The following is a 16,658-nucleotide window of genomic DNA, read 5'->3' on the forward strand; positions in this document are numbered from 1 at the left end:
CAGACCTAACCATAAATATAAAGTTTTTTTTTTTGTTTTTTTTTTATGTTTTTTATGTTTTTTATGCCCTTTTTATCATAAAAACACCAGATTTTTCTCAATGAGAAAAACTGAAATTTTGAATATTTTCAAAACTAAGGTTCAAATTGGAATATTTAGGATTAGGTTATTAAAGCCTTGACTAGGTCAATAATTGATAACAACATTGATTTTGATGCATTATTATTTTTGGAGCAAGAAGACTTTATTAAAAAAAATCTGACCAAACCATAGACAGTTATTCATTTTTTATTTATTTATTCTATATATTCTATATGTTTTTACGCCCTTTTTGTCACAGGATGCGTTTTGTCATGAGCGTGTGTTATATTTACAATTCAAGGCATACACCACAGATTACTGTAACATGCTTTTTACACGCATGTGCTCCACATTTGGCACACTTGTTCCACACCCTTCTGCGCTGTGTGCACAAGACACACTGCTTCCGCTTTCTGGAGGGCCCTGCCTGTGGCTCCTCCCCCTGACCACGGACCTGGCTCCGGGCTTGTAGGACCAGGCTGGCTGCATACGGCCCTCTGGGCAAATGGCTCCTCTTTGCCATGGCAGGGGCGATGAGAGCTCTGCCAACCTGCTCCAAGAAGAGACGCCTCCTGAAGCACTTGCTGCTGTTCCAGCTGGGGTCCACACAGGTGAACAGGACATAGGCATTATAGAATGATATGTCTATCATGTGGTAGAGCAGGCACATGGGCCACCTGCGTGTCTGCCGACGGCAGGAGTAGGTGCCACAAACCTGCAAAAGAAAAAGAAATGATCAGATGACATGAATACATTTCTACACATCCTTTCTATTATTTTGATAAATACAAAAATACAGAATAAAATTAAGTCAATAGTCATAATTATAGTTGGTTGCTATGGCGCCGTACTAGGTGGCAGCCTGTAACAGCAGCTCCCGTGGGTTTTCAAGTTTTTTCGTAGTTTTTGTTGTATTTCTGTACTGATTTTCGTTGAACTTTGGCAACTCTTCTCCAGAGAGAAGACGAACAATTTACTTTTTTTCTTTTTAAAAAAATGTTAAGGCACTTTTATGATGTTTTTGCGGAGGGTCAGGTGCACATCATTGAGCGCATTGTTTACACACGCGACCAGCTGATTGCGCTGTGTGAACCTGCACTGCTGCCCGGAACCAGGCCTGAGGTCCTGAAGGAGCTGCGGAGGAGACGCCGTGGCTGCACAGCCGGAGTGAAACGGAGGGTGAAGAAGAGGAGACACAGACTGGCTGTACCGGCGATCGTCATGGGGAACGTGAGGTCTCTGGGGAACAAGACTGACGAGCTCGCCGCGCTGATAAAGTCTCAGAGGGAATATCGTGAGTCCAGTGTGTTGTGTTTCACGGAGACATGGCTTCACTCACACATCCCGGACCACAGCGTGGCGATTCCCGGCTTCAGCACTGTTCGGGCGGACAGGGACGTGACAAGCAGCGGAAAGAAGAAAGGAGGAGGGATTGCACTGTACGAGAGTGAGAGGTGGTGTAATCCCGGACATGTTCATGTGAAGAAACGTCTCTGTAGCCCGGACATTGAACTGTTAACTGTGGGGATGCAGCCCTATTATTTGCCCCGGGAATTCACGTCCGCCATCTTCATCGGTGTGTACGTTCCTCCTTCAGCTGATGCAGCGCTGGCCTGTGACGTCATCCACTACGCTGTTGCCCAGATACAGACGCAGCATCCTAACGCATTTATTGTCATCACTGGGGATTTTAATCACGTCTCACTGGACAAAACCCTCCCAACATTTCACCAGTATGTTGACTGCCCCACCAGAGACACTGGATCTGTTGTATGCAAATGCTAAGGATGCATACAGTCCCACAGCCCTCCCCCCTCTTGGAAGATCTGACCACAACCTGGTTCTGCTGACCCCTAAGTATATCCCTCTTGTTCAGCAGCAGCCTGTCCACACTAGGAGCGTGAGGAGGTGGACTCAGGAGGCTGCTGACGCACTACAGGACTGCTTTGAGTCGACAGACTGGGATGCACTTGTTGAGCCACATGGAGAGGATCTCGACAGCATGACCGACTGCATCACAGAATACATCAGGTTCTGTGAACACACCACCATCCCAACCTGGACTGTACGCTGCTTCCCTAATAATAAGCTGTGGATCACCAATGACCTGAAAGCCCTTCTTAACAAGAAGAAGAGGGCGTTCAGGTCTGGAGACAGGGAAGAACTGAGGAGAGTGCAGCGTGAACTCAGGGATATGCTGAGGGCCTGTAAAGACACCTACAGGAGGAAGCTGGAGGCCAAACTCCAGCAGAATAATGTGAGGGATGTGTGGACTGGTATGAAGCAGATCACTGGGTGTAAGGTGAGCGGCAGACAGTCATCGGGCAGCCTGGAGAGGGCAAACAAGCTGAACAGATTCTTCAATAGGTTCAGCTCACAGCCTTCTGTCATCTCCCTGACACCTCCAGACCCCCACACACCCTCACTGCCCCAAATGCTTCCTCCCCTCCTCCCTCATTCCTCTGATGTGAGCTCTCCTGTGCAGCACCTCTCCTCCTCCTCCTCCTCTTCCTCTTCCTCTTCCTCTTCCTCCTCCCCTCCTCCTCCTCCTCCTCTTCCTCTTCCTCCTCCTCCTCCTCCTCCTCTTCCTCTTCCTCCTCCACCTCCTCCTCCTCCTCTTCCACCTTCACCTCCTCCTCCTCCTCGTCCTCCACTGAAGACACCGGCAGCCTCCCCCGCATGACTGTGACTGTAGGCCAGGTTAGGAGACAGCTGGAGAGACTCCACCAGCAGAAGGCTGCAGGCCCTGACGGTATCAGCCCCAGGATCCTGAAGACATGTGCCAGCCAGCTGTCTCCTGTCCTACAACACCTCTACAACCTGAGCCTGGGTCAGGAGAGAATACCGGTGCTTTGGAAGACTTCCTGCCTGGTTCCTGTTCCAAAGAAGTCGACACCATCAGACCTCAATGACTATCGACCAGTGGCCCTCACATCTTACGTCATGAAGGTGCTGGAGAGACTGGTTTTGGCCAACCTGAGGCCGCAGGTGAGAGCCCTGCTAGACCCTCTGCAATTTGCTTACCAGCCCCACTTGGGAGTTGATGACGCTGTCATCTACCTGCTGCAACGAGCCCATTCGCACCTGGATGGTGGAGGAGGCACTGTGAGAATCACATTCTTTGATTTCTCTAGTGCTTTTAACACCATTCAGCCACTGCTACTGGGGGAGAAGCTGCGGGTGATCGGTGTAGACAACACAATGATCTCCTGGATTACTGACTACCTGACAGGCAGGCCACAGGTTGTCCGTATGGGCAGTGTTCTGTCTGATGCGGTGGTTAGTGATACAGGAGCTCCACAGGGGACTGTACTGTCTCCTTTCCTGTTCACCTTATACACCACTGACTTTCAGTACAACACCGGGTCGTGTCACCTGCAGAAGTTTTCTGACGACTCGCTGTTGTTGGGTGTATAAGTGAGGGACAGGAGGAGGAGTACAGGGCACTGGTAGACAACTTTGTGGAGTGGACTGGACAGAATCACCTGCGGCTGAACAGCAGCAAGACCAGAGAGATGGTGATAGATTTCAGGAAGAAGAGGAAGACGGATTTCCAACCACTGCGCATTCTGGGAAGGGATGTGGAGGCGGTGGAGGATTACAAGTACCTGGGTGTTACCATCAACCACAGACTGGACTGGAGATCTAACACTGAAGCTGTTTACAAGAAGGGGATGAGCAGACTTTACTTCCTGAGGAAGCTGAGATCCTTCAACGTGTGCAGCAAGATGTTGGAGATCTTTTATCAGTCTGTGGTGGCCAGTGTACTTTTCTTTGCTGTGGTTTGTTGGGGAAGCAGCATCGGAGCCAGCGACACCAACAGACTCAACAAACTGATCAGGAAGGCTGGCTCTGTGATTGGCTGCAAACAGGAGACTCTGGAGACTGTGGTGGAGAGGAGGACACTGAAAAAACTGTTATCCATCATGGATAATCCTCTCCACCCTCTCCAACTCACACTGGTCAGACAGCGGAGCACCTCCTCCGGAAGGCTGCTTCAGCTTCGCTGTCGTAGCAACAGATACAGGAAATCTTTCCTGCCACAAGCCATCACTTTATATAATAACTCTCTCACCTCTGCCTGACAGAGAACTCTGGTCTCTCTACTGTTTGTATATATTATTATTGTTTATAATATATTTTGCATATTTTGTTTTGTTGTATATATTATTATTGTTTATTGTTTATAGCACACTGTGCATCGTATATATACTCTATGTATATATTGCCTTCTATTTATGTTATGTACAAAGTGTTTTATTTGCTGACCCACTACTGCTGTAACAAAATAATTTCCCTGTCCGGGATCATTAAAGTAATTCTATCTATCTATCTATCTATCTATCTATAATAGGCTATGTCATACAATCATACATAATGGGTAACACTAAATAAGTTGTCAAATAATTGATATATAATTGCGCTTACCTGGTCTAGGTGGTCCACAGCCCCTTTGCATCTGTTGTAATCCAGGATGATCTGAGGTTTTCGTTTTCCAGATTCCTGGACTTCTGGCTCCTGATGTCTTGAGCTCAGGACAAGAACATTCTTGCCTTTCTTTAGGACATAAGAAACAGCAGTCCTGTTGCGGGTGAATGCAAACACAGAGTAAAGCACCTCTCTGTGTCTGATGTTGAGCAGCTGTGGGGGGAGCTCAGGTTTACTGGACCTAAGTGTCCCCACCAGGGCCATCCTCCTCTTCTGTAACTCATCAGTGAGGGGAAAAGATGTAAAAAAAAATGTCGGTGGTGACTGTGTGGCCCTCAAGCTCATCAGTGAGTTGAAGTACCACCCGCATCCCTTGGTTGTGCTCTCTAGGTGTTGAGGCAGGTTTACCTGTATACACTTGGAGCCTCCAGGCATACACGGTCTGCACATTACAGAGACCCCAAATCTTCAACCCATACTTTGCAGATTTGGAGGGCATATACTGTCTGAATGAACAGCGGCCCCTAAAAGGGACCAGCTGTTCAACAATGCATATGTCCCTACCTGGGTTAAACAGCTCAGGGAGGCAGGTGCTCCATATCTGCTCCACAGGTCCTTGATCAGGGCCAGCTTGTCTCTCGTGCAGCGGTCTGGCCGGGACAGTCTGTCATCGAACCGCACAGCCAGATTGATCTGCAAAAATCTCTTCTGGGACATTGTTGCAGCAAAAATTGCACATCCTGTCTCATTGTCCCACAGGCTGTTGGTTGACTTGTGCTGTGACCTGAACATGCCCGCCAATATCAGCAGCCCCAGGTAGGCCTGCAGCTCCTCCTCAATCAAATCTATCCATTCATTTACTGACCTCCTCCCTGCAGGTTGTGAAGTGCAGAATTAGCTGCAGGATGTCCTCAGGGAAAAAAAGGTCAAATGCAGTCTCAGTGCTGCTGATTCTGGCAAGTGCGTAGTGCGTCGGCCCTGCAGTCAAGATAGGAGGGGGAAAGAATGGCAGAGACTCTTTATGTGTGGGAGACCACAGGAGTTTCCCATTTCTGGATCTCCATGGAGAAGTGTCATCCTCCATTGCCTCTTCACCCTCTTCTTTCTCCTCCTCCTCCTCTTCCTCCTCCTCTTCCTCCTCTTCCTCCTCCTCCTCCACCTCTTCCTCCACCTCTTCATCCTCTTCCTCCTCCAAGCTGAAGGACCCCTCTGTGCCTGGCAGGAATTCCTCCCCTGATCCCTCCTGGCTTTCAGATGAATCCTCACTGCTGGTAACATCTACCTCAGTGACATACTGCTCACTCTCACTGCAAGACTGCAACAAGAGCCTCCTCTAGTTTCTCTTCATGGCTGGCTGCTGGAGAAATGACCAGCCAGACAAGGCTGCAAACTATTCTCACAGACTTCAAACATGCACCTGTGTAAACATGCTGTACCACACATCCAACAGGAGAGGTGGCTCTCTGCTGATCAACAAACAGCAAAAGCAAAAAGCAAACAGCTCATTTGGCCTTTGATTATTCGAATTTCACACACACACACACACTTTTATATCACTCCCATGAACCAAGAGCATTTTTATGGTGTTCAGTCTTTTTATTGCCATGCATTTTGCAAAGTAAAAGAACCAGGCCTCCATTGAAACTGTATGTGATAAAGCTCTGCTGCCCCTGGGGGCTTGAGGGGGGTCATCAGACCTAAAACCTGTTTTCCCTGTATTTTGAAGGCAGAGGCTTAGATTTATTAGGTATTCATGGGAAAAGCATTATAATATGTTGGGATTACAGTATATCAAAAATATGTGGTTATAATGGGAGTCAGTGTGTCCAAATCGGGCACGAGGTGAAAGAGTGTAGGTATACATGCGAATCTCCTATTCTATACACCTTACAATAGAGGGGATCATGGAATTTTAAAAGTATTAATAAAAAATCCTGGCCAAGTTTCATATAATTCGCCTTTAAACTGACCGATATATTGAGAATCAAAGAAGTCAAAAAGGCAGAGTGTACCCCAAGGTGCCTCAAGGGTTAATCTCAAACACAGCATTGAGCCTTGAGAACTGATTGAAGATTTGAGAGTGCTTATTTCAAGTATCGAGTTTTTGACCTGGCAAAATCCTTGAACAGTCCAAAATACAAAGTTAAATGATTTAAAGTTTAAATGATTTTTCACTTCCAGACACCTCACATTTAATCATATCTATGCATTGAGTGGACTAGAATGGCACTCAGTAGAGAGCATACCCCCGCCAAGGCCCAAAATTAACACATTTTCTTTCAAGCCTGATCCACCTAATCCAGTCATTGACTGAGTAAATCATTTGGGTAAGAACTGATCTGATGTCCTGAGGAAAAATGTTTGTACTTACCAGTCCTACAGCAGGCAGAGGACAGTTTTAATGGGTCTGGATGAAATGTGTTAAAGGGTAACTCCACCAATTTGTGTAGTGTGTTTCCAGGTGTTGGGGAGTACTGCTGCATATGTGAAAAACTAGTATAAAGCCAATAGTGGCTCCAGAGGAAGCTGCAGGTCATCTGATAAAGTGACTCCAGTGACGTTACTCTGAGACTCCCAAAAAACTTGGCATTTCGCCCTGATGGTCGTAATTTTGCAGGACATGGCGGTGCACACTTCTTCTGGCTCCATGTGCACTGTGTGCTTGTTGTATATTTCTCTTCACATCTACATGCATGGAAAGTGATGATCTGCTTTTTAAAAGCTTTGGTGGTTTAATTAGATTAGATTTTTTTTATCCTTTAGGTGATACAGTATAAAACTCCTCAATTACACAAAGCTCAGTAAGTACTGCTGGACAATTGGATCTTCCACAGTATCATTTTGTTTAATGGGTTTTCACTGTTAGACCTACTGTATTCTTTTTCAGGTATTTAAAAGAACATTTCCAGTATATAGTCGCAGTAAGTTAGGTTTAGGCAATTTTAGCAAACCCGAATGTCCTCTATTTAAATAGAGTCACCCACAATGCAACTTAGCCAATGAGTGACATCACTGGAGGCACTTTATTTGATGACATGCAGCTTCCTCTGGAGCCAAAGAAGGCTTTCTGCTACTTGATTCACACATGCAGCAGAACTCCCCAATACCTTTAAACACAGCAGTGTGTAATATTGGTGGATTTACCCTTTAGAAGTTAAGAAACTGAGGTGTTAGCAGTGAGGTTGTCTGGATCAGGCCTTAAGCTTTGAAGAGTTCACCTGCACCTTGATATGAGCACAGTGATTTTGAACGTTAGCTCTCTGTTGGTTTAAGGAGCTGGCTCTTACATGTACAGGTTCTTGGTACAAGTGATTATTCACTTATTATATTCGGAGCATGAGAGAGTAAAAGCACACCGAATCTGCTGCTCTCACATCAGTTTTTTTTTCAGTGTTAATGCTGGACTGAAATAAATACTGTCCATGTTTCATTCAACTGTCAATGGCAGTTACTAGTAGGTGACAGCTTGAGTGATCATCTTTAACATCTTCAGCTTCAACAATCAGCATCCATCCCGATACTCCTGCCAGCCAGCACTCAGCTGTGAAACACAGCTTCTGACTCGTGACCTTGTTTAAGCCACTAAGCAGCCGAGGCAGAATGTGATGGTGCTGATCAAATATTGATGGCAGATCTGAGTTGGATTTAATTTTTTACAACTGAAAAGGTTTTTTATCGAATAATCATCTTTCACTACAAACACAAGGAAACAACACTGCTGCTCTGAATGTTTCTATGGTGGATCTACGGTATATTTAAAGTTTGATGTGACATGAAATCAACTGTGTCGCTAATTCCCCTTTTCTCAAAAATGTACGTAGGCTTGTTCTAAGTCTCTGGGTTAGAGTTATTTCAATTCCAAAGTACTTTTTTTTCAAAACACTTCTTTTTGCCACTGCTTTTAACTGAAGCAATTCAAGTCTTTTAACTGCATTGTGACTTTTATTCTACATTCTTGTTTCTTTTAAAGCTTTTCTATTTTAGCCTACTTGTTTTGATGTTTGTTTTTTAATGTTTTTCCTTGTTTTTGTCTTTTTTAAAGCAATTTTTAATGTCTTTTAAATTAAATTTGTATGTATTTTAATGTAGTTTGTATGCGCCTGTAAAGCACTTTGAGTTGCCCTGTGTCTGAATTGTGCTATACAAATAAACTTGCCTTTCCTTGCCTGGCCTAAGTCTTGATTTATGCTTAGAAAGTGGCACATGCATATGCCAGTCTTTTTTTTTTTTTTTTTTTTTTGCATGTGCATGCTTTATAAATGAGGCCCAAGGTGTATAACAGTTCATCAGCTATAAGGTATGTGTGGACTCGAACTAAACTCATAACATCATAAAAATGTATGTGTTGAAAAACTTGTATGTTGAAGTAAACTTATATTTATGTAACACTGTGATCCTCCCCTCTCACTGAAGTTACATAAAGCAGAAACAAGAGACAGAAAATATTCACCCTGTTACACCACACTGTACCATCAACATGACTCTGAAGCAGGCAAATTATAGTTTGTCAATTCTTGGACTTCTTGGATCCTCACTGCCACTTCCCTCACTTAAATCAATCAGAAACCCAGTGGTGAAACATTCTCTAAATATCTGGGCCCAATTTAGGAAGTATTTTGGTTTTCATATCTTTTCTCTCCTAAGCCCCATCGCATCAAACTACCTTTTCAAACCATCCTGCTAGGAGTCTGCCTTTCACGAATGGCACAGGAAGGGTATGGTACGTTATAAAGATCTGTTCATAAACAACAGTTTGGCATCGTTGAGTAGAAAATTCAGCCTCCCTAAGTAATTTTTTTTCAGGTATCTTCAGGCAAGGCAATTTGTTCTCTCACAGATGTCCGGATCTATAACAGCAACAGACTTAACCATTGTTGACACTGTCCTTTCTATAGATCCACTTAAAAAGAGGCCAATTTCAGCTCTTTATGGCAAGCTGTTAGATCTTAGGAGTGCCCCCACAGACAAGCCTAAAACAGCATGGGAGGAGGACTTGGGTCTCCTTTTATCAGGAGATACTTGGGTTTCCATACTGAAATTGGTAATTCAACCTCCCTCTGTGCGAATCACTGTTTAATTCAGCTTAACCCTCGAGGCACCTTGGGGTACCAAACGTGTACACTCTGCTTTTTTTACGTCTTTAATTCTCGGTCAGTTTAAATGCTAATTATATGAAACTTGGCCAGGATTTTTTTTTTATCAATACTTTTAATATTCCATGATCCCCTCTGTTGTAAGGTGTCTAGATTAGGAGATTTGCATGTATACCTACACTCTTTCACCTCGGGCCCGATTTGGACACATTGACTCCCATTATAACCACATATTTTTGATATATTGTATTCCTGACATATTATAATGCTTTTCCAATGAATACCTAATAAATCTAAGCCTCTGCCTTCAAAATACAGAGAAAACAGGTTTTAGGTCTGATGACCCCCCTCAAGCCCCCAGGGGCAGCAGAGCTTTATCACATACAGTTTCAATGGAGGCCTGGTTCTCTTACTTTGCAAAATGCATGGCAATAAAAACACTGAACACCATAAAAATGCTCTTGGTTCATGGGAGTGATATAAAAGAGTGTGTATGTGTGTGTGTGTGTGTGTGTGTGTGTGTAGGTGTGTGTGTGTGTGTGTGTGTGTGTGTCTGCGTGTGTGTGTGAAATTCGAATAATCAAAGGCCAAACAAGCCGTTGCTTTTTGCTTTTGCTGTTTGTTGATCAGCAGAAAGCCACCTCTCCTGTTGGATGTGTGGTACAGCATGTTTACACAGGTGCATGTTTGAAGTCTGTGAGAATAGTTTGCAGCCTTGTCTGGCTGGTCATTTCTCCAGCAGCCAGCCATGAAGAGAAACTAGAGGAGGCTCTTGCTGCAGTCTTGCAGTGAGAGTGAGCAGTATGTCACTGAGGTAGATGTTACCAGCAGTGAGGATTCATCTGAAAACCAGGAGGGATCAGGGGAGGAATTCCTGCCAGGCACAGAGGGGTCCTTGGAGCCCTTGGAGGTCCTTGGAGGTCGTTGGAGGAGGACGAGGATGAAGAGGTGGTGTAGGAGGAGGAGGAAGAAGAGGGTGAAGAGGCAATGGAGGATGACACTTCTCCATGGAGAACCAAACATGGGAAACTCCTGTGGTCTCCGACACATAAAGAGTCTCTGCCATTGTTTCCCCCTCCTATCTTGACTGCACGGCCGACGTACTACGCACTTGCCAGAATCAGCAGCACTGAGACTGCATTTGACCTTTTTTTCCCTGAGGACATCCTGCAGCTAATTCTGCACTTCACCAACGTGCAGGGGAGGAGGTCAGTAAATGAATGGATAGATTTGATTGAGGAGGAGCTGCAGGCCTACCCGGGGCTGCTGATATTGGCAGGCATGTTCAGGTCACAGCATGAGTCAACCAATGGGACAATGGGACAATGAGAAGGGACATGCAATTTTTGTTACAACAATGTCCCAGAAGAGATTTTTGCAGATCAGCCGTGTGGTTCGATGACAGACTGTCCCGGCCAGACCGCTGCGCGAGAGACAAGCTGGCCCTGATCAAGGACCTGAGCTGTTGAACCCAGGGAGGGACATATGCACTGATGAACAGCTGGTCCCTTTTAGGGGCCGCTGTTCATTCAGACAGTATATGCCCTCCAAACCTGCAAAGTATGGGTTGAAGATTTGAGCTCTCTGTGATGTGCAGACCACGTATGCCTGGAGGCTCCAAGTGTATACAGGTAAGCCTGCCTCAACACCTAGAGAGCAGAACCAAGGGATGCAGGTGGTACTTCAACTCACTGATGAGCTTGATGGCCACACAGTCACCACTGACATTTTTTTTTACATCTTTTCCCCTCACTGATGAGTTACAGAAGAGGAGGATGGCCCTGGTGGGGACACTTAGGTCCAGTAAACCTGAGCTCCCCCCACAGCTGCTCAACATCAGACACAGAGAGGTGCTTTACTCTGTGTTTGCATTCACCCGCAACAGGACTGCTGTTTCTTATGTCCTGAAGAAAGGCAAGAATGTTCTTGTCTTGAAATCAAGACATCGGGAGCCAGAAGTCCAGGAATCTGGAAAATGAAAACCTCAGATCATCCTGGATTACAACAGATGCCAAGGGGCTTTGGACCACCTAGACCAAAAATAATAATGTATCAAAATCAGTGTTGTTATCAATTATGGACCTAGTTAAGGCTCTAATGAGCTCATCCTAAATATTCCACTTTGCACTTTATTTTTGGACAATATTCATATTTTGTGTTTTTCTCATTGATAAAATCAGGTGTTTTATGACAAAAAGGGCATTAAAATATGAAAAAAATATAAAAAACTTTATATCTATGGTTAGGTCTGAAGTTGTTGAAAAGATTTGATGCGGTGAAAGTGAAAAAAAATATTAATATTTGACATTTTTATGACCATTTAATGAGGAACCATTTTGGGTCCTAAGGTTAAAACTTGTCAGTTTGTTGAATAAACTCTCATTACTCCAAAATTAATAATGCATCAAAATCAATGTTGTTATCAGTTATTGACCTAGTCAAGGCTTTATTAACCTCATACTAAATATTCCACTTTGAACCTTATTTTTGGAAATATTCAAATTTTCTGTTTTTCTCATTGAGAAAACTCTGATGTTTTTATGATAAAGAGGGCATAAAAACAAAGAAAAACATAACAAAATCATAAAAACTTTATATCTATGGTTAGATCTGAAGTTGTTGAAGAGATTTGATGCGGTAAAAGTGAAAAAAAATTTTTTATATATGACATTTTTAGTACACTTTTATGAGGGACCATTTTGGGTCCCGAGGTTAAAACTTGTATGTTCATTTTAAAGGTGCCTCAAGGGTTAAGGTGGTACACAGGGCTCATATTTCCAAAGCTAGTCCGTACTGTGTCAAATGCAAACATGTGGAAGCTTCTCTCATTCACATGTACTGGTCCTGCTCAAGCCTTAACAAATATTGGAGCGAAGTTTTTCATACACTCTCTCGGGTGTTAAACATTAAATTGGAACCAAACACATTGATTGCTTTGTTTGGGATCATGGAAGGGGAGAAAAAGTTAACTATAGCAAAACAACGCACTTTTGCCTCCCTTCTGGCTCGACGAGCAATTCTGCTTAGGTGGAAGGATGATCTCCCTCCCACTCATACACAATGGCTGGAAGATATCATGTCATGTCCGTCATGTCCAGACTCTGTAAAGGCTTGGCCCTTGAGTACAGCTCAACTACGCTGCACACTTCTTTCTCACTCCTGGTGCAGGCTTTTGGTTTAACAGTGACCTTATGCTATGAGTAGTACTCTGGCAGTGACAGGGGAGGGATTGTTTTGTACACTGTTCGATTTCTCTTTTTGCTTTTTTTTTTTGATTATTGCACATCTCATTGGTGCATGCTGTGTTTGTTATACCATACTAATTTCATGTCTCTGTAATGGCTATAACGCACCGCACATTTGATATATTAAGAAAACTTCAATGAAAAAGATCTTGATGGGGCGCCGTTTAGCTCAGTTGGTAGGGCACGCGTCCCATGTGCAGAGGCTCTGCAGCGGACCTGGGTTCGACTCCAGGCCTGGGTCCCTTTGCTGCGTGTCACTTCCTGTCTCTCTCTCCCCGTTTCCTGTCACATCTTCAGCTGTGCTATCAATAAAACCATAAAAGGCCCAAGAAAAAAAGATCATGATTTAAAAAACACGGTAGTTTGAGGTGAAATTATAGTAAATTCACAGCACTGTTGTCTACTTTGGAAATTTAAGTCTGGTAAATGATGAATGTGGATTACACTCAATAGAACAGTGTTAACGTGCTTTCTCCAATCCTATGTGGAGTATCAGAACTCTGCTTCTTCTCTTTCCCACCCATGCACTTAGCTCAGGCTGAGCAGACCTGGGGCCTCATGTATCAATGTTGCGTACGCACGAAAACGTGGCGTACGTCATTTTCCACGCCAACATTCAGATGTATCAAAAGTGAAATGACCGTGGAAATGTGCGGTGCCCCACGCCAGCTTCATGGATGGCGCACGCACGTTTCTACAGCTATTGTTCCTTTGGCGACACTTAGAGGTGATGCTGGGAAACTGTTAATTATGTGAAAACAATTAATCCTCAGTGTAATGTGCACATCAGAGACACATTAATGGACAATTAACACACACGTGTTTGCAATCATATGGATGATGGATGACGCGCAAAGTGATGAAAAAATGGCATTAACAATGGCAGCCTTAAGACATCGCAAATGTTAATATCAGACGTGAGAGGGTGTTTAGAGAACGAGAAGATCTGTTGGCAAATGACGACAACTGGCTCATGATTCGTTTTAGGTTGCCGAGGCCAGTGTTACTGGAGCTGTGCGCAGAGCTGCGGCCGGCCGTAGAACGAAACACAGCCAGGAGCCCGGGGTTGTCCGTGCGCAATTCCCATACAATGCTGTTGAACAGGCCAACATTAAAGCGCAATTTGCAGCAAGAGCCGGTTTCCCTAATGTAATCGGAGCTATTGACTGCACACATGTTGCTATAAAAGCGCCATCACAGGATGGATTTGTTTTTGTCAACAGGAAACATTTTCATTTAATTAATGTTCAAATAATATGTGATGCACAAATGCAGCTCACCAAGGTGGCCTGGTTCAACGCATGACTCGTTCATTCTTACCAATAGCAGGGTTGGTAACACGCTGGAGGCTGGCACGGTGCGTAATGGGTGGCTTCTCTGTGAGTAAATAATGTATCGGTTTAATTGCGCCCCGAATGTAAACCAGCACAATGCCCGTTTGGGCACGTGCGTTCAAATATGTGTATTTGTTTTTCCCTGGTGAAAATAGAGCGGCAGAGCTATCTAACAAGCCCTTTATTGTCTCCTTGTGTTCAGTATTTGTGTCAATAAACGCGTGCGTAAAGTTGGAAATGTCACACTGCAGTAGCCACGGCGCACTTCTGCAGTCATTAATATAAGTGTGATCAGTCTTGTCAATCCTTTTAATGAAGTTGTTTTGTCCTTCTGTTTGTTTCCCACTAACGGTAGCACTTATATATTATTATTATTATTATTATTATTATTATTATTATTATTATTATTATTATATAAAAGCAATAGTGATTCAATCAAGTGGTGCATGAACAAAGGAAACTAAACCTATTTCACATGTTGTATTCCTCCTTCATTTGACTCCTGTCCCCCCGCCCGTTGTGGTCACGCTTCGGCGGTGGGCCGAAATCCTCCGCTTTACCTTCACGTCGGACCCAGGGGCGGCTGGTATGTATGGGCTAACAGGGCTAAGCCCTCCCTACCTTCTACAGTAAAAATGAAAAAATATTATTAAAAACCTTCGAACATATTCATTTTGAATTTTGGTTGAACCTAAAGCAACAACAGCACCAAAAAGTGGCAGAAAAAACCCAGGATATATGATATATCTTGGGTTTTTTCCTGTGAATGGGCTAAATGTATTCAGCCCAAGCACAGTAGCAAGCTTCCATTCACTTTTGATTGACAGGTGCCCTGCCACGCCCCCTTAATATGCTGCCCATTTGGGCTAAATTAATTCAGCCCAAAGGCTGACCTTCGGCCAATCACAGCGCGGTAGCAACAGTACAGTGACCTTCGACCTATCACAGCAGTACAGTGACCTTCAACCTATCACAGCGGGGTAGCAACAGTACAGTGACCTTCGACCTATCACAGCGGGGTAGCAACAGTACAGTGACCTTCAACCTGTCACAGCGCAGTTCTAGTTTGTAGTAGAAGTTGGAGAGCATGAAGAGAGCAACTGAAATATGGCAGGCATTAGCATGAACATGAATGAAGTTGATTATTTACTTTCTAATCAGTTTTCTTTAATGTCTTTGGAGGAAAAGTTAGAAGTGAAGAGATTGGGAGCACATCATCCAAACGATGTAAAAATAACACAAAAGGACAAACGGCAAAATCGTAACTTTTGTGTTACATGGTTTCAGCGAACGGACTGGCTAACGGCAAGTGTAGCGAGAAATTCACTTTTCTGTTTCCCATGTTTGCTGTTTGGAGGAGACACGGCTTGGACCCAACAAGGAATTGTGGATTTGAAACATTTGTTTGACAAAATAAGGAAACATGAATGCAGCACGAGCCACATTGGAAATGCCGTAAAGTTGTCATTGCTGGGTAAAGTAAACATCGCCTGTCAGCTTAATAAGGGTCACCGCATCGCTGTGCAGAGACACAATGAGCTGGTAAAAAAAAACAGACATTCACTGTCAAGGATTGTGGACTGTATTACATTTTGTGGGGGACACGAGCTTGCTCTGCGGGGGTCAGACGAATCTCCCACTTCACTCCAGCGGGGCGTGTTTCTGGACCTCGTCGACCAGTTCTCTTTTTTAGACAGCCAATTAGCCGATCACCTGTCAAACACACAGGTTGCAAAGTACACATCCAAGACCAGCCAAAACGAGTTGCTTGACTGTATGTTAGAGATTTATGGACAAAAACTGGCGGTTGAAATATCGCAGGCATCTTTTGTGGCTGTGCAAGCTGACGAGACAACAGATGTGGCCTGTGTAAACCAGTGCGTGATTGTGCTCAGGTACATCACTGAAGCCTCCATGGTGGTGGAAAGATTCCTCACTTTCTCCCCGTTAGTGGACAGAACTGCGGCGGGACTCGAGACACTGCTGCTGGAGAAGCTGCAGCCATATAAGTTGGAGAACAAACTGATCGCACAGACATATGACGGGGCAGCTGTAATGAGCGGTGCATCATCCGGCCTGCAGGCCAGGTTAAAGGAAACGTTTCCTCACGCACACTTTGTGCCCTGCTATGCCCACCAGTTAAACCTCATCATGATGCAGGCCTGCTCATCTCACACACCCGTCAGAATATTTTTTGCCAACGTCTCAGCTTTTGCAACGTTTTTCTCCAAGTCCCCAAAGAGAACTGCAGTCCTGGATGAAGTGTGTGGCAAGAGGATCCCAGCGTCAGGACAGACACGGTGGAACTTTAAAAGCCGCACCATCCACACCGTGTTTGACCACCAGGACACTTTAAAAGTGTGCTTTTGAAAAATACGGGATGATCAGTCTTGGGACAGCGTGTCAGTCCAACAAGCGCACGGCCTGTCCGCACTTCTGGGGGACGATAGCTTTCTTTTCTTTTTATCTTTTTTCCA

The 16,658-nt window shown here is 44.4% G+C and overlaps 1 pseudogene; it reads right to left on the minus strand.

Annotated features, from left to right (window-relative positions):
• Positions 1-280: 280 nt before the first annotated feature.
• LOC115575586 (piggyBac transposable element-derived protein 4-like) lies at positions 281-6,027 on the minus strand (annotated as a pseudogene).
• Between the last annotated feature and the right edge of the window lie 10,631 nt (positions 6,028-16,658).

This window comes from Sparus aurata, chromosome 23, assembly GCF_900880675.1.
Source record: "Sparus aurata chromosome 23, fSpaAur1.1, whole genome shotgun sequence".
NCBI classification, from domain to species: domain Eukaryota; kingdom Metazoa; phylum Chordata; class Actinopteri; order Spariformes; family Sparidae; genus Sparus; species Sparus aurata.